Consider the following 16,148-nt stretch of genomic DNA (forward strand, 5'->3'; position numbering starts at 1 on the left):
AAAAAGCCACTTCACTCCAGTACATATTGGATACAGCCATAGCATACTTCAGAGGATTAGCTATAACTTATACGGCTGAAAAGAATAAAGAGAAAAAGCCACATTGTACAACGCTAAGGGAAGAATTTAAAAAATTGGAGCCAGAACAAAAAGAAAACTCTTAAAAAACAAATGGAGAAAATTAAACATAAACTAAATTTACTGGGGTCAGAAGAATTGGCTCAACAAATGAAAAGGGAAATTAAAGGAATGGAGATAAAACATGAAAGCTTTTACAAGCATTTGCAGACAACTTGGTAGTTATCACAGAAGAATCATTGGAGACAACCCCTAAACTATTGAAAAGGATTGAGTTATTTGGAGAAGTAGCAGGATTGAAGATAAATAGAGAGAAAAATGAAAGTTATAGTTAAAAACCTTACATCTAAGCAAAAGCAAGAATTGTCAGAAAAAATGGATTTTCAAATAGTTAGGAAAGTTAAATATTTGAGAATATACCTAACAGCAAGACGTGCAGTAATAAAAGATAATTACATAACATTACTTAATCAAATAAAATTAGATCTAGAACATACAACTATCAGTGTTAGGAATAGCTACTGTGAAAATGAATAGTTTACCAAAACTACTCTTCTTATTCCAAACAGCACCTATAAAAACAGAGAAGAATTTTTTTGATGATTTAAATTTATTTGGCAAGACTGGTTCTTATATTATCAAGCATGCGTCTTAATATAGCTAAAAGAATGGATAACTCTCAGACATAAAAGACTGTTATATCTAGAAGGACATGATCCACAACGTGGATGGCATGCATTTCTATGGTATCAGAAGAATAAGATTCATAGATACTTTGTAGAGGCAGGTGATTGTGAATATATGGAAGAAGAAATATTTCTAAAATACATTTTTAAAAAGAAAACAAAAGTGAATAGAATAGCCCACCAAAGCACATGGCCGACTGATCACCAGCCTAACCTGTTTAGAGGGACACCCTGCACTTCTGTTTTTAATGTATATCTCCTAGGTTTTGGATGACAATAGTGGCCCTTTCAGCTATTGCATCAGAGCTCTGATGCATGGAGGAATCTGGAATAAAAGAACAAGACAATGGTTGGGCTGACTTACGGTAAATAACAAGCCATTGTAGTTAAATACAATAATCAATGGTTAAGAGAGGGCTTTGATGTTTAACTTTTAATGTTGGTTCATCTGTTCAGCACTTTGCCTTTATACACAGTAGATCAATGAAGGTCAAATTGATTCTAACTAGAGGTGTTGTTGTTAGTTGCAAAGTCGTGTCCGACCCATCGCGACCCTATGGACAACGTTCCTCCAGGCCTTCCTGTCCTCTACCATCTTCTGGAGTCCATTTAAGCTCACACCTACTGCTTCAGTGACTCCATCCAGCCACCTCATTTTCTGTCGTCCCCTTCTTCTATTGCCCTCAATCTTTCCCAGCATTAGGCTCTTCTCCAGTGAGTCCTTCCTTCTCATTAGGTGGCCAAAGTATTTGAGTTTTAGCTTCAGGATCTGGCCTTCTAAAGAGCAGTCAGGGTTGATCTCCTCTAGGACTGACCGGTTTGATCGCCTTGCAGTCCAAGTGACTCGCAGGAGTGTTCTCCAGCACCAGAGTTCAAAGGCCTCAATTCTTTGGTGCTCAGCCTTTTTTATGGGCCAACTTTCACTGCCATACATTGCAACTGGGAAGACCATAGCCTTGACTATACGCACTTTTGTTGACAGGGTGATGTCTCTGCTTTTTAGTGTGCTGTCTAGATTTGCCATGGCTTTCCTCCCCAGGAGCAAGCATCTTTTAATTTCTTGGCTACAGTCCCCATCTGCTGTGATCTTGGAGCCCAGGAAAATAAAATGTCACTACCTCCATTTCTTCCCCATCTATTTGCCAGGAATTGAGAGGGCCGGATGCCATGATCTTGGTTTTCTTAATGTTTAGTTTCAACTAGAGATAGAAATTCTCAAATTTTGAATTTGCAAGGCTAGGAAACTAATATTGTTACAATATGTTTATCAACATTCAACTGATTTACTATATGTAAATCTGTTTTTGTCTTTTTTAATGCACATTTCTTTTTTAATGTTTTGCCCATCCTTGTTTTGCTGTTGTAATTTTTGTCTTTTTATCTTATACTTTGTATTCTATCTTAATTTGCCTAATATTTTTTCTTTAAAAAGGCCCCTTACCAGAAGCAATTTCATGTGGCTGCTCTGTACCAATTTTCTAAGCTGCCTCTAAATCTACAATGATAGCATCATAGGGTTGGAAAGCACCTCAGGGTTCTTCAGGTCCAACCTGCTGCTCAAGGCAGATGCCTTATATAACCCGTCAAATGACTGTCTGGTTTATTCTGGGAAACCTCCAATGATGGAGCATCCACAATGCCAGGAGTAGAGCTATTCCATTGATCAATTGCACTCACTGACAGAAAATTTCTCCTTCCTTCTAGATTGGATATTCCTTTGAAAACCTTCCATCCATGAACTTCTTGTTCTGCCTTCTGTTCTCCTAGAGAATAAGTAGATCTCCTCTTCGTGATAGCCCCTCAAGTACTGGAAGACAGCTACCATGCCCGCCCCCAATCCTATTCCACGGCCTAGACCAGACATGTCAAACACAAGGCCCGGGGGCCGGATCCGGCCCGCGAAGTGGTTTCATGCGGCCCGCGAAGCCATCCAGGAAACAGTGAGGGAACGGCTCCCACTGCCTTGGCCCTGGCCCAGAGACCCTGCTTCTGCCAGAGACCCTCAGATCTGTCCCACTCCTCCCCAGGCCCCCATAGGCACCCTTGATGCGAACGATGTAGAGCTGGCCACGCCCACCCAGTAGGCCATACACACTCTAGCCACGCCCACCCAGTAGGCCACGCCCTCCCAGGCCACACCCACACACACCCCTGAGGGCAACCGCAATGCTGATGCGGCCCTCAATGAAATTGAGTTTGACACCCCTGGCCTAGACATACCTAACTCTCTCAACCATCATTTAGCATACAGACCATTTATCATCTTTCTTCTTTACACATTTTCCAGGGCCTCAACATGTGTGTTGAATCATGGGACCAGAATGGGGCGCAATATTCAAAGTGTGGACTCATCAGCGTGGTGTAAAGTAGTACTATCACTTCTCGTCTTGAGATTCCTTGCTCCTACTTGTCCACTAGGACACCTAGATTCCTCTGTTGAGCCAGATATTACATATTCTATTCCTGTTCTTTTCGTTTTTCCTAAGTGTAGGACATTATTTTATTCACTACTGAGCTGCATTTTCTTGGCCCAATGCTCAGATGTGTCAAGATACTTCTGGATCTTGAGCCCATCTTCTAAAGACACCAACTGGTGTCATCTGCAAATTTCATAGGTTCCCCTTCTATTCCCTCCTCTAGATCATTTATGAAGATGTTGAAGAGTCCTGGGCCCAAGACCGAACCTTGAGGTACCCCACTGCATGCTTCTCGCTATGTAAATGTAGTTCCATTGAGGAATACCCACTGAGTGTGGTTGGTTAGTCAATTGCGAATCCACCTAGCGCTGCTTCTGTCTATCCCATGTTGTTCTATCTTACCAAAAAGTTAACTTGTGCTCTACCTTGTCAAATGTCTTGCTGACATCCAACCATACTATCTCCAAAAACATTTTGCAAATCCACTAATTAAGTTACTTCATGAAAATTGGCAATTTTTTGTGTGGCATCACATTCTTAACAAACCCATTCTGGCTTGTTACAGCTGCCCATCATTTTTGTTTTTCCAGAAGCATTAGTGGAAACAGTTTACTTAAATAACTTGTGAAATTCTCAAACTTTTAAAAAAAGGAATAAAATCAGGGAGGACAGACCTTCCAGTTTTCGATTGCAGTGCTGGAGACGTGTAAGGAGATCGTTCCCTCCACCGTTTGGTTTTCTCCCACCGAGGGACCCTGAAAAGGGTCGAAAGTCACCTTGGAGGGGCGACGAGCGTGAAGAGGACCCCTGAGTGATAGAGGAAGGGCGGCATCCCTCCCATTTGATTCCGGGCAGCTCTTCGAACTGACAGGGAAAAGATCGGCCGTTTATGGCCCATCATTAAGCTGCTGACAGCCGAGCTAAACTTACTAACAAGCACTTGAAAGCAACATGAAGAAATTGGGTGAGATTTTATCTTCTCTGCATCCCAAGTATTTTTCCTGTTAAAAGCTTCTTGAAAATTTATTTCCTAATGAGGAGAAAGGGAAGGGAATTTTTTCCCCACCCTCTAAAATGGCAGCATTTGATTACCTAGAGGAAACAAAGCTTTGGAAAAAATCCACTTAATACAACTGGATATTTATTTTCTGTCTGGAACTTGGCAACCCAAAAAAATTCCTATTCTTATTGGAATCTGTCACTTTGTTTTATTTGCAAAAAGGAACTTAAAAGTGGACAAGATTTTAGTTTGAGATTTGAAAAAGACTCCAAATACTATTGGGGATACTTTGTGGGAAGAAATAAATTAAGAGGCAGAAGCATAACTGCAGCTCACGTCATCAGAGGCAAAGAGTGATGGGAATGATGTATGATTGAAACTGAAATTTTAATTTTATAAATGAGGGAAGGGAAAAGGAGTAACACAGATTAGAGATGCAGATTGCACAAGTAACAGATTACAAGTTAACAACTGTATATGTTAGAAACCCACTGTATGTATCACTGAGCAAGAGTTGGGTAATGAGCTTTACATTATCTTTTCATTATTAAATTGATCATTATTAAACTTAATCACTGCCCATCTCGCTGTTTGAGGCAACTCTGAGCGATTTCCCTTGACCTAATGTCCATAGCAACAGTGAAAATACCCATTGTTTCCACTTATCAACAATGAAACCTTTTCAACTATACATTTTTTTTCTCATGTTAGGTAGCAACACAGAGAGGTTAGTCTCTCTTCTGCATGACAGTATGGCCAAATGGCAGCCGCTTCCACAAGTCCACCGCATGGCCCAGGGAAGAAGCCAGGCCCCACTGAAAATAAGGGCTGCTTCCACGACACAGTCCCGAGGGCCAGGGATGCATGCCCTCCCCTCCTTCCCCAACATGAGGATCAGAAATCTTAAAAAGAGGAGGGTGTGAGGCGTGCAGGGACCCAGTGGGAAGGAGAAAAAGCCTGTGGAGACCCTGGAATGGGAAAGAATAGGGGGGCAAAAGGGTTGGGAAACAGAGCACAGGGTGTCTTGGAGGGTGGGGGAGGCCTAGAGCTGCCTACCACCAGCAAACCTGGGCCTGCACTAGGCCTCCAAGAGTTTTCCCCAACCCTGAGGTAGCCGGTGTTCCAAATAGTGACTGACACATTCAATTAATGGCTGCATCAGTAATAGCAGAGTAGTTTAGGAAAGAAGTCTTACTTAACGGCCTTGCAACATGCAACCATAATTGCAAAGCCCATGACAGGTATATCTTGAGGAGCTTTTCTACCCTGGCTAAGGAATTCAGGGCCTCAAAATCTGGAGGAAATCAAGGTAGAAGACCTGAAACTCCACATGTGGGAATTATATAATCAATATACAAAACTACCAGCCAGAAGCCTTTTTGAGGAAATCCACAACTTCTGCGAAAGGAAGTATCCAGTAGCTGCTACTGCTAACCAGAAATTGGTAGTTAGCCTTTTTCCATTTTCTTTTTTTCTCCACCTACAAGTGTAGTCCTGAGACATGTTTGAGTAAAAAGATTTAGACCACAATTCAAATAGTCGATTTCTCAACTACAGTTTGAATGGGAGATCACAAATGAATTTCAAGCCTTTCATAAACTCTTCAACTTTTGCCTCGTGGATTTCCTCGTGTGCAATAAGGGATGATTTATGAGTGTACTAAGGTCCACTTACTGGACATTTGAAAAAATTTCTCCCTTCTCTGCGTCCTCTGGTGTTGGAATTCTCACTAAAACCTTTCCCACAATCAGGACATTCAAAGGGTTTCTCTCTTGTGCAAATCCTCTGATGTTTTACCAGGCTGGAATTATCATTGAAACATTTGCCACAATCAAGACATTCAAACCATTTCATTTCCGGTGTGAATCTTCTGGTGACACACCAGTTGGGAATTCTGACTGAAACATTTCCTACAATCAGGACATTCAAAGGGTTTCTCTCCTGTGTGAGTCCTCTGGTGCCTCACAAGGCTTGAATTCTCACTGAAACGTTTCCCACAATCAGGACATTCAAAGGGTTTCTCTCCTGTATGGGTCCTCTGGTGTGTCACAAGGCTGGAATTCTGACAGAAACTTTTTCCACAATCAGGACAATGAAAAGGTTTCTCTCCTGTGTGAGTCCTCTGGTGTATCACAAGGTGGGAATTTTCACTGAAACTTTTTCCACAGATAGGACATTCAAAGGGTTTCTCTCCAGTGTGAGTCCTCTGGTGTGTCACCAGGTTTGATTTGTGATTGAAACTTTTTCCACAGATCGGACATTCAAAGGGTTTCTCTCCTGTGTGAATCCTCTGGTGTGTCACAAGGTGGCAATTCTTACTGAAAGTTTTTCCACAATCAGGACATTGAAAAGGTTTCCCTCCTGTGTGAGTCCTCTGGTGTATCACCAGGCTGTATTTGCGACTGAAACATTTGCCACAGATAAGACATTCAAAAGGTTTCTCTCCTGTCTGAGTCCTCTGGTGATTCACAAGGCTGGACCTCTGACTGAAACTTTCCCCACAATCAGGACATTCAAAGGATTTTTCTCCTGTGTGAGTCCTCTGGTGTTTCACAAGGCTGGACTTCTGACTATAACTTTCCCCACAATCAGGACATTGAAAAGGTTTCTCTCCTGTGTGAGTCCTCTGGTGTATCACCAGGCTGTATTTGTGACTGAAACATTTTTGACAGATAAGACATTCAAAGGGTTTCTCTCCTGTGTGAGTCCTCTGGTGATTCACAAGGCTGGACTTCTGACTGAAACTTTCCCCACAATCAGGACATTCAAAGGGTTTCTCTCCTGTGTGAGTCCTCTGGTGTATCACCAGGTGGGAATTCTGACTGAACCGTTTACCACAGATAGGACATTCAAAGGGTTTCTCTCCTGTGTGAGTCCTCTGGTGTTTCACAAGGGTGGAATTCTGACTGAAACTTTTCCTACAATCAGGGCATTCAAAGGGTTTCTCTCCTGTGTGAGTTCTCTGGTGTTTCACAAGGCTGGAATTGTCACGGAAGGTTTTTCCACAATCAGGACACTGAAAGGGCTTCTCTCTTGTGTGAGTCCTCTGGTGATTCACAAGGCTGCACTTCTGACTGAAACTTTCCCCACAATGAGGACATACAAAGGGTTTCTCTGGTGTGTGAGTCCTCTGGTGTCTCACAAGTCTAGAATTCTCAATGAAACTTTTCACAGAATCAGGATATTCAAAGGGTTTTTCTCCTGTGTGAGTCTTCAGATGTATCACCAGGTGGATATTAAGAGCGTAGCTTTTCCCACACTCCGGACATTCAAAGGGTTGCTCTCCTGTGTGAATCCTGTGGTGTATCATCAGGCTGGAATTCTCACTGAAACGTTTCCCACAATCAGGACAATCAAAGGGTTTTTCTCATGTGCGACTCCTCTGGTGTTTCACAAGGCTGGAATTCTCACTGAATGTTTTTCGACAATCAGAAAAAAGTTTTCTCTCCTGTTTGAATCCTCTGCTGTATCAATAGGTTGGACATGTGACTGAAACGTTTCCGATAGTCAGGACATTCAAAGCGTTTCTATCCTGTGTAAGTCCTTTGGTGTATCACTAGGTTGGACTTGTGACTGTTTCCCATAATCAGGACATTCAAAGGGTTTCTCTCCTGTGTGAGTTGTACGGTGTCTCATGACATCGGAATTTCTAATGAAAATTTCACATGATCAGTACAGTCATAGGTTTTCTCCCTGCTGTGAATCCTCTGATGTATCACCACGTTGCCATGCTCATTAAAACATTTACTGCACTAGGAGTGCTTTTATGGCTTGTCTCTTGTGTGGGTCCTTCCATGAATGACAAGGGAGCTGTTCTGACTAAAGCTTTTGCCACAATCAGATGATTTGTATGGCTTTTCTTGTGCATAATCAGTTGTGATTTGAAATATGTGCTTTTCCAACAATAGACACAACTACAGAGCTTTTCCAGAGCTGATATTTTTGAGGTCAAAAATATGAACAATCCCTTGTGTAGTGGTGCTCTAATTCAGTCCATTTTCTTCCTCACAGGGCGACGCCTGCATGACTCTTTGCTCTATGTGACTTTCCTAGTCACCTTTTCCTCCACTGACTTCATCTCCCTTCACTTTTCATGTAATGTATCCCGGAGTTCTGAATAATCTACTTATTCCAGTTTGAAATCTTTCTTGATTTTCTCTTTTTTTCTAAGAGCTGCTGGAGGAGGAGGAGAATTGTGTGGTTGTCTGACGGAAAAGGAAAATATTTTGATTTCTGGCTCGATTTGCTTTCCTTTTGAATGTTACTTGTTATTCTTAGCTGTCCAGAGTCCTTTTATTGCCATTTTCTTTGTCTACAAGGTTTAAAGAAAAGCGTAACTTTAATTTTTATAAAATTGGTGAGAGTTGTGAAAAAAGAAAAAAAGTGTATATTACAATGAAAAAGCAAACATGCCACAATGATAGAAAAATCTTTTACATTGTTTATGATTCATCTGATACATGGAATACTAACGACATCCATGTTCAAATATTCATTCAATCAAATTGAGTTGTTGATTTGCGTAAAATTTCTTGTTGACTTTGGTCAATCACAAATCCTTAGCAACAGAAAGGGTTATCATCAAATACATCTCGAAGTGATGGGGATAGATTATATAAGTCCAGATATATGCAAACAGAGAGAAATATAAGCACACACCTAAAAATGTGTATATGGAGAAAATCTATGTCTTTCAAGCCTCGAAAAATGTCCCAAAATAGTTTACAGTCAAAGCTTTTCACCTAATTTTAGAGATGTGGCGGCTTTAACTGATGGATAACAAAATAACAGAGTTGGAAGGGATCTAGAAGGAAGAATTTTAATGGTGGAAATGACGATAAATTAAAAAAAAGTTTAATGATGGAAAAAAAAAGTTGATAATAGCAATATATGCACCAAACAATAAACAAGAATTATTTTATCAAAAATTACACAGGAAAATATTGGAAGTGCAATATCAAAATATTTGTTTAGTAGGAGGGTTTAATGCAATTGTGAATGAAAAATTAGATTACAAAAGTTGTAAAATAGGGGGGAAAAGGAAGAAAGAGATTACCTAAGGGGTTTGTTAAAATGGCAGGAGAAATCTGCATACAGAATGAACCCAAAAAAGACTCAGTATACAGGAGTAAGGAAGAAATCAAGGTGGACATTGAATCAACTCTTATTAAAGGAGAATGAATTTCAGAAATAGCAGTAAAGGAAATGGAATTCGTTTTCAAAGAAAATAAAAAAGACACTTCACTCCAGTACATATGGGATACAGCCAAAGCATACTTCAGAGGATTAGCTATAACTTATACGGCTGAAAAGAATAAAGAGAAAAAGCCACATTGTACAACGCTAAGGGAAGACTTTAAAAAAATGGTGCTAAAACCTCAAAAAGATCCACATAAAAACAACTTTAAAAGACAGCAGAGATAGTTAAACATAAACTAATCCTTACAGAGTCAGAAGAATTGCATCAACAAATCAAAAAGGGAAAGCATTTTTTTTTCCAAAATGCAAATAACCTGGAAAGATGGCTGGCTTATAAAGTGGAAAAAAAAGAGAGAGAAAGTTGATAAACAAATTGCAAGATGAGAAGGGAGATGCACAACTCCAAAATGAGGCAATAAAAAATAGTTAAAGAATATTATGAAAAACTACTATGATATAGAAAAAAATCTCTCTGAAAAAAACAACAGAATATATGGAAAAAGCCAATCTACCAAAAATCCCAGAAAACTTTAAAAACGTGCTAAATGAAAAATAACTATGATGGACCTGATGGAGGGTATAAAAAGACAAAAAAATGATAAAACTGCAGGACTGGATGGGCTACCTGGAGAATAGTATAAATGCTTTTAAGATATATTAAGCTCTCCAATGAAAGAAGCCTGTAATGAGGTACTATTAGAGGCTAAATTACCACACATAGAGAGGGCCTCCTCAGGGTACCGTTGGCTAGACAATGCCGGCTGGCAACCCCCAGGGTCCTTCTCTGTAGGAGCACCAGCCTTATGGAACCAGCTCCCCCCTGAGCTTTGGATGGCCCCAAATCTCTGGTCCTTTCACCGCGGCCTCAAAACACTCCTTTTCCATCAGGCTGACTTGGACTGACAGGGATTTTAATTATGTTTTTAATTTTTAACTTATTTTAATTTTAACTTATTCTAATTTAATTTTCTTTTAACTTCTATATTATTGTATTTTATTGTTGTTAGTCGCTCTGAGTCCTTCGGGAGATAGGGCGGCATATAAGTCCCAATAATTAATTAATTAATTAATACATACATACATACATACATGGAGGGAAGCAAATATTACCTTAATACCAAGAGGACTCAGATTTATTATTGATAAAAAATATAGACCAATATCACTATTGAATGTGGATTACAAAATTTTTGCTTCAAAAATAGCAGAAAGATTGAAAAGATTTTTGGTTGAATTTATTCATCCAAATCAAAATGGATTTTTAGCACAAAAAAAACCCCAAATAAAACACAACTTAAGGATTATTTTAGATGCATGATTAGAATGCTATGAAATGCACCCAGGAAAACAAACGGCACTAATTTTTTTAGATGCTCAAAATGTCTTTGATAATCTAAGCTGGCAATTTATGACACAACAATTAACCTGCATGGATTTTGGAAAAAAGTTTATAAATGTAATTAAGGCAATATAAAGAAACAGCAAAAAGAATTTTAAATGTGGACTAATAAGAGAATTTTAACATAAAGAAAAGCACAAGACAAGGATGTCCATTATCCCCATTACTATTTATATAGGCATTGGAAGTTTTGAACAGGAACATCAGACAAGACCTAGAAATTAAAAGAATAGGGATGAAAGATGAAAGCTATAAATTACAAGCATTTGCAGATGACTTGGTAATTATCACAAAAGAACCATTGGAAACAACCCCTAAACTATTGAAAATGATTGAGAAATTTGGAGAATAGCAGGATTGAAGGTAAATAGAGAAAAAACAAAAGTGATAATTAAAAACTTTACATCTAAACAAAGAGAATTGTCAGAATCCATTTATATCACATTTCATAAATGTATAGGTAGAACATTGTGCTTATTCTGGGGATTCTACCATCTCTCCGAGGGGGGGGGAGAGGATGGTTACTTAGATTGAAATAGGCGATCTTCCAACAACAGGGAAACGTTTGATCTGGGGGAGGGAGGGGGAGAGACAGATCTGGATCGCATCTTCATTTACAACTGAAAAGGAAGAAGCAATAACAATAAAAACAAGGAGAGTTCCCTTTCCCAAGGAAGGGCCTGACACCTAAGTAAATGATGGGAGCCTGACCAAATGGATGAGGGGAGGGGGCTGAAATGGGAATGCTTTATATAGGATTGAAATGTAACTTTGTTAGATTCCGTCTTGTATTGCCACAATCGATTCCATCCTAGTAAACATTTTCCTTTGGGACTAAACTTGCATCCAAGAGTTCTTATTTCCTAAGATGTGGATTGAGGTGGGTCCTGACAAGAATAATCGTCAGAAAAAAATGGATTTTGAAATAGCTAGGAAAGTTAAATATTTGAGAATATACCTAACAGCAAGATGTGCGATGCTAAAAGATAACTACATAAAATTATTTAATGAAATAAAATTAGATCTAGAAAAATGGAAAAACTTACAAGTATCAACGTTACGAAGAATAGCTACTGTGAAAATGAATAATTTACCAAAACTGCTCTTCTTATTCCAAACAGCACCAATAGAAATAGAGAACAAATTTCTGATGATTTAAATACTTTGATTTTGAAATTGATTTGGCAAGGAAGGAAAGCCGGAATTAAACTGAAAATGCTGCAAGAATCCAAAGAAAATGGAGGATATGGATTACCAGACTGGGTCTTATATTATCAAGCATGCGTCTTAATATGGCTAAAAGAATGGATAAATCTCAGACATAAAAGACTCTTACTATATCTAGAAGGACATAATCCGCAATGTGGATGGCATGCATTTCTATGGTATGAGAAGAATAAAATTCAAAGATACTTTCAAAATCATTATATAAGAAATATGCTACTTCTTGTGTGCAAAAAGCTAAAAGCTAAAATCTACTTGAGAATCCCAGGATGGCTTTCAACGATGACGTTCATATTTCTAGTGAAATATGGGGAAAAAATGGACATATAAAGATATTTTTGATACCGAACGGAAATTAAAACCTAAACAAGAGCTTGTAGACGAGGGTACTGAATTATCATGGTGGCCTCATTTGGAAATGAAATCGAGCTATGATAAAAATGCGAAAAAGTATTGTTTTTATAAAAAACAGACAATGCTTTATGAGGTATAATATCAGAAAAATTTAATAAGCAAAGTGCATATTTAACATTGCATGTATTAACAGCAGCAGGGATTGTATTTGGTCAGCACTGGAAGAATGAAGAAAGACCGCTAGACAAAGAGATAATCAAGAAGATATTGGACTGTGCTGAAATGGACAGACTTACATTGAGGATCAAAGAGAAAGAAGATATTTTCAAACATGGAATTTATTTCATCAATGGTTGGAAAAAACGAGTAGACACTAAGAATGTAACTTGTATTATTAAGCAAACAAATTGGACTAGACAACACGATGTTTATTAAGCGCTAATCAAATGTAATAATAGAAAAATAGTTTTAAAAAATTGTAAAAAAAAACAAAGCAAAGAACAACAGATTTGGAAGAGACCTTGGAGGTCTTCTAGTCCAACCCTCTGCTCAGGCAGGAGACCCTATTGCTATTCCTGAAAATGGCTGTCCGGTCTCCTCTTAAAAACCTCCAGTGATGCAGCACTCACGACGTCTGGAGAGGGAAGCCATTCCCAAAGAATCAACCTTCGCTTGAAGGAGACTTTTTAAATCTTCCCACCAGCAGGAAATTGCAGCCCCCAGTTTAACAGCCTGCAGCACCAGCGGACTGAAAAGTTGGGGAGGGAAGGAAAATGCAGCAGCAGCAGCTGACCTGCTTCAGCCTAGTTGCTTCTCTGCTCGGACGCCGTGGAGGAAACCAAACAGCCCCGCTCGCTCCCGGCTTCTCCTCCGACCTGCCCTCCGCTCACCTCCCAGCTGCTGCTTCGACCCTGGGAAGAGCACAAAAGCCACTTTGCACACCCATCTTCCTCCGATGAGTTACAAGGAAGAGGAAGTTCCCCGGCGCTTCCCCTCCTTTTTAGCAATATAGTACTCGATGGTTTTAACTCCTTTAAACTCAACCACACATGCCACCTACTGTATTATCCGCTTTCTAGGCAGAGATGTTGCCTGTTTGACCGCGGATAGGTGGCGAAAAACACGCTTCTCTCATCTTTGCCTAAGGCGTTTGCATGATTTCCCCCCCTGATTAAAAGCTATCAAGTCGTTTCTGACTTCTAGCAAAACGATCTTTGCAACAGAGGCTAGTGAAATGTGATACTAGTTACATTAGTTACATCAGAAGATTAGCTATGTGCTGAGCTACAAATGTTTTACACAATTACACACTTAGCCTCACAATTGCCCCAGCATTATTCAGGAATTTAAAAGAGCCAAAAGAAACTCCTGAGTGAGGTTTCAGCAAGCAAACAACTTTTATTTTGATCAAAATAGAGTTGGGTGGCCGCATCTCTCTTCGTGGCTGGTAGAGAGATGAAGGCAACAGCCAGGAAAGATGTCTTCCACCTTTTATATCCCTTCAGAACAAAGAGATCTGGTCTTGGTAGTAGGAACCAAAAGGTACAGAAAAATAATTCCAAGATGGCGACTCATACACAACAACCTAGGCTCCACCATAACTCCTTTTCCCCCTGCCCTCACCATGCTCTTTTCATGTAAGCAATCCCCTGTACCTAATGCATGAAACATTTGCTTTTATATAACTAATTTCCCAATATAAAGCACCTACAAAGATGCTTACACATAAACAAAGATGATTACAAAGTATCACTACTAATATCAATATTACTAACATCAACCTTAAGCATAATAAAATCTCTTCAACACAATCAGCTTTCCTAGGGGTGACTCTCAGTGGAGATCAAAACCTCTCTACACCCGAAATCTTTATGACTTATTTAATGTGGCTCCCAAGGTTGTAGGACATAGCAGCAACATCAGGCCAGATGCTCCAGGACAGCCAACTTCGCTCCTGGTGGCCAGGATTGCATCCAAGAGCACCCAGCATACCATTTCTGAAGGAGGACCACCTATATCTGCTGAATGCTAAATGCCATGTGTTGTTGTTGTTAGCTGCGAAGTTGTGTCCGACCCATCGCGACCCTATGGACAACATTCCTCCAGGCCTTCCTGACCTCTACCATCTTCTGGAGTCCATTTAAGCTCACGCCTACTGCTTCAGTGACTCCATCCAGCTGCCTCATTCTCTGTCGTCCCCTTCTTCTATTGCCCTCAATCTTTCCCAGCATTAGGCTCTTCTCTAGTGAGTCCTTCCTTCTCATTAGGCGGCCAAAGTATTTGAGTTTTAGCTTCAGGATCTGGCCTTCTAAAGAGCAGTCAGGGTTGATCTCCTCTAGGACTGACCGGTTTGATCGCCTTGCAGTCCAAGTGACTCGCAGGAGTCTTCTCCAGCACCAGAGTTTAAAGTCCTCAATTCTTTGGCGCTCAGACTTTCTTATGGTTCAACTTTCACTGCCATACATTGCAACTGGAAAGACCATAGCGTTGACTATACACACTTTTGTTGACAGGGTGATGTCTCTGCTTTTTAGTGTGCTGTCTAGATTTGTCATGGCTTTCCTCTCAAAGAGAAAGCGTCTTTTAATTTCTCAGCTACAGTCCCCATCTGGAGACCAGGAAAATAAAATCTGTCACTACCTCCATTTCTTCCCCATCTATTTGCCAGGAATTCAGAGGGCCAGATGCCATGATCTTGGTTTTCTTAATGTTTAGTTTCAACCCAACTTTTGCACTCTCCTTCTTCACCCGCAACAAGAGGCTCTTTAGTTCTTCTTCACTTTCTGCCATTAGAGTGGTATCATCTGCATATCTTAGGTCGTTGATATTTCTTCCGGCAATCTTAATTCCAACTTTTGATTCATCTAGCCCTGCCTTTCTCATGATGTGCTCTGCATATAAGTTAAATAGGCAGGGCGAAAGTATACAGCCTTGCCGGACTCCTTTCCTATTTTTGAACCAATCGGTGGTTCCGTGTCCAGTTCTCACTGTTGCTTCTTGACCCGCATATAGGTTTCTCAAGAGACAAATAAGATGGTCTGGTACACCCATCTCTTTAAGAATTTGCCACAGTTTGTTATGATCCACACAATTAAAGGCTTTAGCATGGTCAATGAAGCAGAAGTAGATGTTTTTCTGGAACTCCCTAGCTTTTTCCATGATCCAACGTATGTTGGCAATTTGATCTCTAGTTCCTCTGACTCTTCGAAATCCTGCCTGTACTTCTGGTAGTTCTTGATCCACATACTGGTGGAGTCTAGCTTGTAGGATTTTAAGCATAACTTTACAAGCATGAGAAATGATTCCAATGGTGCGATAGTTTGAACATTCTTTGGCACTGCCTTTCTTTGGAATTGGAATGTACACTGATCTTTTCCAATCCTGCGGCCACTGTTGAGTTTTCTAAATTTGCTGGAAAATTGAGTGTAGTACTAGTACTAGTACTACACTCTATTTGCCAAATGCCAGGCCAGCTTGTTCAAATAGATAGGTCTTTAGACCGCGTCGGAAGGAGTGAAGGTCAGGTGCCATCCGGAGCTCAACCGGCAGCTGATTCCATAAAGCCGGGGCGCCCACAGAGAAGGCCCTCCCCCTGGGGGCCACCAGCCGACATTCTCTGACCGGTGGCACCCTGAGGAGGCCCTCTGTGGGAACGCACAGGGCGGAGGGAAGTTGACGCCAGCAGCAGGTGATCCCCGAGGCTGACTGATTACCAGGCTAACATTTTTAGAGGGACTCTATGCAGTGCTGTTTGTAATGTACATCTCGTAGGTTTTAGATGGGGATAGTGG

This window comes from Vipera berus (assembly GCF_964194415.1).
Source record: "Vipera berus genome assembly, chromosome: 2".
NCBI classification, from domain to species: Eukaryota; Metazoa; Chordata; class Lepidosauria; order Squamata; family Viperidae; genus Vipera; species Vipera berus.